Source organism: Chenopodium album, chromosome 17, assembly GCF_948465745.1.
Source record: "Chenopodium album chromosome 17, dcCheAlbu1.1, whole genome shotgun sequence".
Lineage (NCBI taxonomy): Eukaryota > Viridiplantae > Streptophyta > Magnoliopsida > Caryophyllales > Amaranthaceae > Chenopodium > Chenopodium album.
Window position 1 is genome coordinate 16,149,569 of NC_137850.1, and position 11,299 is coordinate 16,160,867.

At 40.2% G+C, this 11,299-nt stretch overlaps 1 pseudogene; it reads left to right on the forward strand.

Moving 5' to 3' along the window:
- The first annotated feature begins 8,727 nt into the window (after positions 1 to 8,727).
- Positions 8,728 to 11,026, forward strand: LOC145587643 (pentatricopeptide repeat-containing protein At3g49240, mitochondrial pseudogene; annotated as a pseudogene).
- The last annotated feature ends 273 nt before the right edge of the window (positions 11,027 to 11,299 follow it).

Here is an 11,299-nt window from a genome sequence, read left to right on the forward strand (position 1 = left end):
TGCGCACTGCACCAAGCCAAGGGTGCTAGTAGCACTAGGCTGATGCGAGGTGCACAACGTGCTAGCATGCACGCTAGCATCGCTTGCTAGCTGCTACTAGCATGGGGCGTAGCACCATAGCGCACCACGCCCAGCAGCAAGCATTGCTTGCAGGGCTAGCGCGCGAAGGTGCTGGCAGCAGCACCCAGCAGCCCGCATCAATGCGAGGCTTGCTGGCGCTCGCTGCTTACCCGTGCGACCAGCTGGTAGGCTAGTCAAGGGGCTAGGCAACCAGCTGGGCAGCCTTGGCACCTAAGGCTAGCAGCGCCAGCTGACGCACCTTAAGTGGCTCCGATTTTGGGGTTGGTTGAGGCGGTTTGGGGATCCTTGGGGGGAAAGTCCTTGGTCCCCCCCCCCCTTGTGGTCCTCACCTACCCTCTCCCTCTTTGTTGATTAATTATTGCTTTACTAATTTTTTTTTTTAAATTAAAAATAAAATGGAAAAATGATTTTTACCAACTCTCCCACATTGATGGGAGAGTGGAATGTTTTTGGGAATTCTCTATAAATACCCATGTATCAGGATTTGAGAATTCCACTTGAGTTGAACTCAATAAGGCATCTCTAAAGAGAGAAAACCTTTAAGTTCATTAAAACTCGAGTTAGTTTATTTTTGGTCCGACTCGGCTAAACTCCGAGTTAAAGATTGGACGGGTAGAGTTGTGGGTGGATTTCCGTCGGAGATCTTTGCACGTGCGGGACTCGAGGCTTTCCAAGTAAGAGCTCGTTGAACGAGCGAAGCACGCATCAAGGGTAATATTGTCTTTTCTCTTTATGTTGTTAATTATGTCTTTTAGTTATATTAATTGTGAGCGGGTCTTGGGGTCGGGTTTAGTTCCGCGGAAAGTCGGACTTTCCGAAACCCAACAGATGCAATGTTGCTTGTTTGGTTTTTACTTTTGCGAAAAAGAAAGATATTATGCGTTCAAGTCTCGCTCTCTAACTAGAGATTATCCAAGTTAATTTCCGTTACAACCCATAGGCAACCTAGTGTTGGAAACCTTGGACCATGACTAAAAACTAATCTTGTAACCTCTAAGTCCCCAGTGGAGTCGCCACTGTAAGGAGGGTGTGCCTATCGTAGGGGATCCTTCTCCTTTATACACATGGCCTTTTAAATGCCTAGGACTTTACACTTGTTTGGGTGTATTAGGATTTGAATTCCTGAATGTTTGGGGGACCTTGAATTAGAGTTGATCCTATCATTATGCTTTTTTGTAAGAAACAAATAAGGAGTCGCCAATGAGTTTAGGAAAACTCATAAACCTCGTTCGTGCCTTTCTCCCAAGTAGAGTTCAAGGGATATTTAGCACAAATAATAAGTTTACCCATGCTCAAATTGGTCTACTTGTATCAGAAATGAGTTCGGGAGCAAGGGTACTAAAATAACGTTCCCTTTATGGGGGAATCGCTATTCTAGCCCTAGTGCGGCCTCTACTAGCTCTTCCTTTTTCACAATTTCATCACCAAACAATATATGCAACGTGATACCTAAAACTAAGTTAGTTGATTTTATTTACAAGCATTAATTACGTAGAAATTATATTGCAAAAGTCGTTATTCTTTATTTAATCAATATTCGTGAAAAGAACAATAAATAAACATGATTTGCCTTGACTTAGGTGATCAAACAACAATTAATTATTCAATTCCTAGTCTTTGATTAACGAAAAAATAATATGTGAAATTAATTAATTAAAAGTTTATTTTAGGTGATCAAACAACATTAATTAATTGACTAAAGGTTGTTTAAACAAGAAAAGAAAAGGTGATTGATCTAAGTGCTCGGGAATTTATCACTTTTCCTTGCTAGATCTTTGTTTAGAACACTTATATACTCCTTCTCGTTTGGGTACCTCCACCGTAGTAACAAGTAATAAGAGGGGTGAGTGTTTAGGACAAGAGGGTTGCTAATACACAAGTTCACAAAGTTTCTGCCAGTATTTCGGGTTAATTTCTGTGTGTTTAAGCTTCGTATTAAGCCCCTATTTATAGGGAATGGGTGCATTTAGGGTTTTGATTATTCTGCCAGAGCAGGTGTCGCGCGCATCTGGATGAGTTACGCGCGTCTGCTAAGCGCAAGTGATTTAGGTGCGCTACTATGGGTAGCAAAACTGCATGTCTTGCGCGCGGCATTATGGTAAGATTCGATTTTATATTCTCATGAAATTCTGAATCTTCCATGAGCGCATCAGTAGAGGCTGTGTTAGGTGTCACGTGCAACCTTGTATGTTGCGCGTGCTAGACCAGCGCAACTCATTGAGATGCGCGCAGATTTTCCTATAGCAGCTTTAATTTTTAACCTAGGCGCCTCTAAGTCCATCAAAATTAGGTTTTAACTTCAGGTTTAAGCCTAATTACTAATCAGGCTTAGTTAATTGGACTTTAAATCATTTTGTTTTGGGTTAGGCTAGTTGTTTTATATTCTTGTGGCTTAATCAGTTGTCCATAAGAATTCTTCACGTTGATCCAACACAAAGATGGTTTTATTTATTGTCATAGCACTTCCGGTCGAGACAGGAGGCCAAAAGTAGATGTCTACACAATCCAAGAACACCTCGAATCCCAGCTCACGCCTCCCGTTGTGGATGAATGACTCAGGAAATTCATAGCATGGAAAGTTCTCCCCTTCCTTGATGTACCGACCATTGAGAGTGAGGGGATAGGGATCCATAAGCATCTCTGTCTTTGTAAGATAAGCTGCATTGCGAGCAACCATCTTGAGCACAACTTAGGTCGTGTCTTCTTTTGTTGGCTTTAATCCCAAGCCAAAGGTATCTTTCTTGGGTGCATCAAGATAGCCCCAAAGTTCCGCCATTTTCTTCTTAATTCCAAGGGCCATTCCATGGAAATGCCCTTGTTTATTCATGATTGCATTAATGTTGACATTCGAGTACGCATCGAAGTCTAGATGACACTTCTGTTCTTCCTCGATCATGAGAACATCTTCTAGTGAAAAACCCTAAAGATCCTCATCTTCCTCATCATGCTCAACATGGACAATGGGAGTGTCAATGACTTGGATACGCATAGGAGAGGCATCAATGGTTATTGGAACCCCTCCAACTATAACTTTAACTTTCTGGTGCAGCGATGAAAGGATCGCCTTTAACTCATGAAGCCAAGGGCGCCCTAGCAATAGATTGAAAGAAGCCTTAATGTCCACTACCTGAAACTTGGTGCAACGTACAATGGCTCCAGTAGTGATGTTCAACATGATAGTACCCACAGCTTGATGGCGGGTGTTATCATAAGCATGGATCCCTTGAGTAGAGGGAATCAATTCTTCTTTATTCCAAGCTTCTTCACAGTGCAAAGTGGGCATACATTAATTGCCAAGCCATTATCAACTAGGCTCATAGGAACATTCATTTGCCTGCACACCACAGTAAGGTGAAAGGCTTTGTTGTGTTGATCCCCTTCCGGGGGTAAGTCCTTGTCAGAAAATGAAATCATATTATTGGTACTCGGTAATTCAGTAGTAAGAAAACTGACTAGCCTTGAGGAGTCATATCACTATCAACTCCTACCTTCATGAGAGCATTCATCATAGCCTTTTGATGCTCATGAGAAGTAGCTAAAATTTTCCATACATTCATTTCCACCTTAGTTTTTTTAATTTGTTTGACCAGATTGTTGCTAAAAGGGTCGATGGGATCAACTATTGGTTGTGCTTGCGGTGAAGGTGGAGGTAGGATAGGTTGTTGTACCCTTCCATTCCTGGTGAGGACTTTGACCTCAAAGTCCCCCAAATATCTTACTGACTTCATAGTTGACAGCGTTAGGAGGTGGACAGGTCATGTCTTTGAGATAGACGTCTTCATCGTCACTATCCCAAATTCCATTAACTTCTTCATAACTTGGAACAAAAACAATTTTTGGTAGAGGTTCATCCACAGATTGGATGAGTAGTGACGGATCAAAGGAGACTTCATCTCCCGTGATAGTCAAAGCATCAGAAAGAGGACCTGTTTCAATATTAGGCTTCTTGGCCCCTTGAGGGACAGAAAGCTGATTGGCATCAATTAGGTCTTGAATTTTATCCTTTAACTTCCATCATTTCTCAGTAGATGCTGAAATTTGCAATGAGCATTGGGGTCTAGATAGCAGTTCTATTCTCAAGTCTAGGCTTAGAAACGGCCCAATAGGCATAATCAATCCTTAACTATGTAGGCGATCGAAAGCAGTATCATAACTCATTCCCAATAGTGTATAAACCCTTCTTTACCTTTGGTATTTTTGCGTGGGAGCATTAAGAGCCAAAACTTCATTGATATTGTACTGGCTAATAATGTTGGAAGCATTATTGGGCTTGGAAGACGAAGAAGAAGAAGGACTGTAGTTCTTCTTGTTTTTCCAAGTGTGATTGTTATTGTTGCTACCAGCAATCTTTATCAACTCGTCCTCAATATTTATGCCAATATTGTATACAGCCTCGAAAGTGTTCAATGGCAGGAACTTGAGATATTGCTTGTACTTATGATTTAGATTTTGAATAAAGAGACGAATCATCTCCTTCTCTTTAGGAAGATCCACCAAGAGTGCAGTTGTTTCCCTCTACCTGTTTAGATAAGCAGTGAAGCCTTCATTCTCTTTCTGTTTGAGAATGGAGAGTTCACGTTTAAAAGTCTTAGCTTGGATGTTACACTTGTAGCGATTTATGAAGCTCTCGGTAACATCTTCCCAAGTCGCAGTATGCTTGGATTCTAGAGAATAAAACTAGTGGTTGCAGGCATGCTCCAAGGAAAGAGGGAACACTATAGGGAAGAATGCTACATCTAGTCCCTTAAGAGGCATAGTTGCAGAAAAAGCCTTTAAGTGGAACATTAGGTTGTCAGTAGGCTTAAACTTTGGAATGTCAGTGGTGGAAAACATCTCAGGGAGCTTTTCCTTGACGGCCAAAGAAGTAGCAGATTGCTCCACATAGGTGAAGTTCTCAGAAATCTTACTCACTTGTTCCTTGATTTTGTCCATCGCGGCCACAGTGACATTATTTTGCTCCATGGTACGGTGGTGACTTTGGTAGTAAGATTTTGCATCATGACAGTGAGTGCCTCGATGGACTTGCTGATGTTCTCAATATCTTCCCTAAAACTCATTGGAATGAACTCAAAATGAACTGGAGATGGGAATGAAGATTAATTTTGTGGAGATGAATGTGATGGTTTCCTTGTACGCCTCTTAAGTAAGAGGTTATTGTGACAGTGACTCAAATCGTAACAATCTACATGTGCTTCTCGACCAAGTGCTGCGATATTAAAACAAATGCGCCTTTAAAGATTGGGTCCAGCCTTGACCTATCCGAAAAATAAAAATGAAAAAGAAAGAAACTTTTCAAAAAAAAATTTAGAAAAAACATGTATGGGAGGATACCATCCGGCTTACTTCTAAAAAACGACACAAGACCATCCTAATGTATGGTCTTGAACTACATGGTGCATTACTCGAATAAAAGAAAAAAAGGGTGGACTCAACTTGACTCGTGAGTGATTAAGTTGGGTTATGGACACGTGTTATAATCGTACAGCTAGACATGACGCTAAACTGGACATACAAACCACAGAAATATGCATAGAAGACCAAAATTGACTGACAGCAAGATTTCCTAGGCACCGTGTCACGGTGCAATTGTCGTGACACGACACATTATACCGTTGCGCGGTACAAAGTACTGTGGCACGACACTGGATACTGTCACACGACATTTATGCCGTTACACGGTACACAGTTCCAAGTTCAATTCATGACTTTTTCCATATTTTATTCAATTTTAAGGTCCGTACTATATACTATGCGGAATAAAAACCCTCATTCATAGGTTAGTCCAAATAAGAAAATGAACAAACACATGTGGGGTTAGCAACAAATAAGCCAAGTAGCACTTAGTCACGATGATGCAACGAAAAAGTTCGCAACCTAAGGTCAAGATTTATGTTCGACTATGATCAAGCTTTTGGTGTCAAAGGGTACCATGGTTAAGATTTTGGACGCGTTAGCAAGGCAGCCTCCCTTGAGGGTGTATGCCAACGGGCGGCTCTGCAAGTTCGTGATTAAATCAAACTCGACTCCATGGTTTAAGTGGATTTAATAACTCGGATGAACCCTTATTGCCATGAGCGTTTTTGGGTTGATAGAGCTTTAATCCCCCGGGGCTAAAGCGTATGTAGAAGACACGTTTTTTCAGAAAAATCGAAGGAAGCTAATAACGAGAAAAAGACAGAACCACTGGAAAAATTTCAGGACTGCCATGACACGGCATGGAATACCGTGTCACGGTACAGAATACCGCGTGACAGTACTCTTTGTCGTGACACGACAATTGTGCCGTGGCGCGGCAGTCAGGAAATCTGACTAGTGCCTCTGTTTTCATCGTTCGCGATCAGGTTATTCAATTTTTCCTACGGGCGAACCTAAAATACGATGTTAATACGTCAATGCATATGCAAAAATGCCAAGATTATCACATGAATGCGATTCAAGAATTTTTCAAGTCTCATCCACTCATCTCAATTAGATACCGATCACGCAAATCGATAAATAACCAAGAATCCTCCCTAGTGGAATTGCCAAATTGTAGGCATCATTCAAAAGGCGCCTACGTTAAGCATGTTGTGAATATGCTTAGCACTCATAGGACGTGGGAATTGACATAATACGATTAGAGACTCGATTAGGGACAAAGCAAAGTAGGGAGCCGCCAACAAGTTTTTAAGGAACTTGTAAACCGTTCTCGGATCATTTACAGCAACCACGATTAAGGGACAACGAAAGGCAACAACGATTGACCCATGAAGGTTACACCCCATTCATAATCCATGAGATTACTAACTCTATATGGTTTGGAACCACAAAAGAAGGGTCGGGGATGATGGTACGAATCACATTTGACCGTATTGGCCTCTACTCGATTCTTATAATGAAAAGTATTTCCTACGATCTCAAAGGCATACAAAAAAATGTTCAATTCGCTTTAAACTATTATTATAATAAATTGGTTGAATATTAATGCAACATATAATTCTAAAATATTCGTGATCACTTGATTAAACAACAAGATTAAAAAGGAACCTGAATCGGTCGTCCAAATTATCTTATTAGGCGTTATATTCAATTACATATTCCATTTAAACATGCAATGTGGTGATCATAAAAAATATAATAGAATCAACATTAACATTGGAAGCAATTTAACAATAATATCCATCAATTAATATATGACAAACATAATAAAAATCGTTAGAAAAACAATAGGAACAAAAGGAACATGATTCCTTACTTTGATTTTGTTTGCTTGCAACTATAAAACAATAAACGCATTAATAACTTCAAGGAAAATTAATAAACAACAATTGAAATTAAATTAAAATAAACTAGAGTTGATTTGGAGCCAAACCCTCAAACAATTCTACCTTTCACGCCTTGGTTTAAGTGTAGAACTACAGGTAAAGTACGGACTCCTTGGAATGCTTAACGGAAGTATTGTGAAAGAATAAGGTAGGCTAGTGTTTAGGCTAGAGTATAGAGGAGAGAAGAGAGAATGATTTGATGCCTTGAACTGGAGAAATCAGGTTCGTATTTATAGAGGAAATGTGCAGGGTGATGCACGAAACCCTTGAAATGACAAGGCGCCGCGGAAAGCCCTATCTGAACGCCGCGTCAGGGCATGTGTGCCGTGACACGGTGCAAGATGCTGTGACACAGTATACAATAACGTTACGCGGTATGTCTACCGTGACACGGTGTCCAATTATGCCTTAAATTCGTCCTGATTCATTTTAACCCTAATTCTTAATCATTTAGTACTTGATTTTTAAGTGTCGATTCAGAATTCCGGGCTTATTTAGACTTGTTATTTATTAATTGGGGCTAACTTAATAAATAAAACGAAATGAATTAAAAGGGATTTGGGCTAAAATATGAATTGGAGTATGCTTTGACTAAACATTAGAACTGATCTGTTGACTGTTTTATAAGCTGTGTTCGACTGATCATCGATTTTAAGCACTCTTGAGATTAAATACTCGACCCACCCAATAATGGCGGTGAAATATTGTTCATCATCGGGTTTGGTTTGGGGAGATATTTTTAGGTGTCTACACTTATATATTTAATGAGTTTTCTATCTTATTAAGAAGTTTCATCATAAGCACAGCAAGATAAAAATTGTTTGATTAGAGAATACAGTCTAAGGTAGGAAACGAATTAGATCTGCGTTGTGCTTGATCTAAGGAAGACAGGGTTGGGTTAGCTATCTTGGTAAGCCGGAAGCTCAGAACGCAGGAGGTTCCATTGTCGACTAATTTCAGGTATTGGTCAAAACTTTCTAGTTAAATAATTATTATTGCAAAGCATGGTGGGCTATTAAACTGTTAAGATAATTTATTTCGATATTTAAGTAGTAGAGTTATGATAACTAGTACCATTAAAAGTCATTAATCTAGAAACGAGTGAACATTAACTAATATTAATATATAGATAGTATTACATAAAAATTCGTTGGTATCAAAAAAAATACCAATTTAGAGTTTGTTAGTATCAAAGAAAAATACCAACTAGACTTGTCTTGGTTGTTATTAGTATACCGATGGCATCAAAAATAATACCAAATGAATACCGTCAAAAGTATCGATAGATAGAGTCTAAAAAGATATAACTTAGTAGAGGTTCAAAAATCCTCAAATATTGATGCCCTTCCATTCAAATCCCATCTTTCAAACAAGTTATAGCACTAACCAGTAGTCCACTTCTCCAGTACCATAACATTCCCCAAAAGTAAAGTTGTTTGTTCTTAAACCCTTGAAAAACCCTCCCTATTTCCCTTCCTCCCCCTCTCTTTTACCACAAAAATGGCATTCTCCAAACCCTCCTCATTTCTCCACCGCCTCAAAACCCTCCCATTCCACTTCCACCACCACCACCACCACCGCATTCTCCGGCGCCAACCCCCAATCTCCCTCTCCTTCCGCCTCCTCTCCTTCGCCACACCTGACGACATCGCCGCCGAGCGCCGCAAACGCAAGCGCCAGCTCCGTATGCAACCCCCCTTATCTCCTACTCGCCACAACAACAACCAACAACAACAACGAAAATCTCCTATTTCAAACCCTAACCCTAATTCCCCCAAAATCCCTGATCATGTCTTCCTTCTCACTGGTAGTCGCCTCAATTTGCACAACAAGATTCTCAAGCTTATTCGCGAGAATGACCTTGATGAAGCTGCTTTGTACACTCGTCATTCTGTTTACTCCAATTGCAGGCCTACTATTTTCACTTGCAATGCCGTTTTGTCCGCGCTTTTACGGCAATCCAGGTACTCTGATTTCTTATCGCTTCATAGGTTTATTACTCAGGCTGGAATTGCTTCCAATTTGATTACTTATAATTTGTTGATTACTTTGTATTGTGAGTGTCGGAAAGTTGATACTGCATTAGAGCATTATAAGAGGTTGATTGAGGATGCCCCTTTCGAGCCGTCGAAGGCTACCTACAGGGTTTTGGTCAAGGGGTTGGTGGATAATGGGAGGGTTGATAAGGGGGTTGAGGTTAAGGATGAGATGCTTTCGAAAGGGTTCGCGGCGGATGAGGTTGTTTATGGGTATTTGATGAATGGGTTTGCTAAGGAAAAGGATGGGGATAAGGTTTTTGAGCTTTATGAAGAGTTGGGGGAGAAATTAGGTGGGGAGTTTACCAAGGGGACTGTGTTCGGGCCCTTGATGAAAGGGTATTTTTTGAAGGGAATGGAGGATAAGGCAATGGAGTCGTTTGAGGAGATAATGAGGGAGAATTCAAAGGTTAAGATGGATGATACGGCGTATAATTTGGTTCTTGATGCGTTTTGTAAGAATGGCAAGTTTGAGGAGGCATTCAAGTTGTTTGAGAGGATGAAGAACTTACATAATCCGCCGTGGTTGTTGACTGTGAATCTAGGAAGTTATAATGTGATGGTAGAGGGGTATTTCTTGGAAGGGAGGTATAAGGAAGCGGTTGATGTTTTTATGAGTATGGGTGAGAAGAATTGTAATCCTGATGTTATATCGTTTAATAATTTGATTGAGCTGCTGTGTAACCATGATTTGCTTCCTGAAGCGGAAGAATTGTGTGGAAGGATGAGTGAGAAGGGGGTTAGTCCGGATGAGGTGACTTATGGCTTGTTGATGGGTACGTGCTTGAAGGAGAATCGGCATGATGATGCAGCTGGGTATTTTACGAAAATGGTTGATGAGAATTTAAGACCTAATTTGTCTACTTACAACAAGCTGGTTGAAGGGTTGGTTCAAGTAGGAAAGATTGATGAAGCTAAGTCGTTTTTCGACTTGATGGTTCAAAAGCTCAAGTTCAATTATGCTAGTTATGAGTTTATGTTCAAGGCTTTGTGTGATGTTGGAAGAGTTGATGATGTGCTCAAGATTGTCAGTGATATTTTGGATGAGGGGAGTATTGACCTTAATAAAGACATGCAGGAAATTGTCAAAGATGGATTGAGAAGGGAAGCGCGAGAGGAGGAACTGGACAGGTTGATTGAGCAAAAGGAGAAGGAGAAGGAAGAAGCTAAGAGAAGGGAAATTGAAGAAGCAGAAAGGGCCAAGGCCAGTGCGAAAGCTGCAGTTGCTTCTTTACTTCCTTCTAAGTTATTTGGAAACAAAGAAGACAGCAAAGAGTCTGCAGCGATTTCTGGAACTACTGATACAGTGTCAAATGATGAAACACAAGCCAGTGGAGAAATTGTACCAGAAGGCAACACAGCAGATGAATCTGGGTCCAAGAGTCTTGACTCTGAACAGGCTACAGCTTGATTTTCAAGTAATCAGAAAAAAAGGTCTTTCTTGGCTTCCTTTTTTATGACACTGCCTTATATAATCATATCCTTCTCTGTAATATGTTATAACTCAGATTTGTTAGCTGTATTTTTTCACCTAATGATGATCTGATAGTTTTCACGTCATTTGGCTGGTTTTTGATATTAGCTATAAACCTGATTGCAACTCACTGACTAACGCTTTATTGGTAGTCTTATTCAGACTGCTTTACTATCAGACTTTGTATGCTCAATTCATGCTGCTGTTCTTGGCTCGTACATTCTGTTTGAAAGTTGCTTGTCTATTCACGATTCAGTTTTTTTCTTTTTTGCTGAGGCATATTTAGTTAATCTGGAAACATAGTGATTTATTTAAAACTTTTGAAATTGAAATGAAATAAAGTGATTTTGTGGCAAACATTGGAGATTAGTAGTTCACCTAGTACTTAAATTTATCCTTCTCAT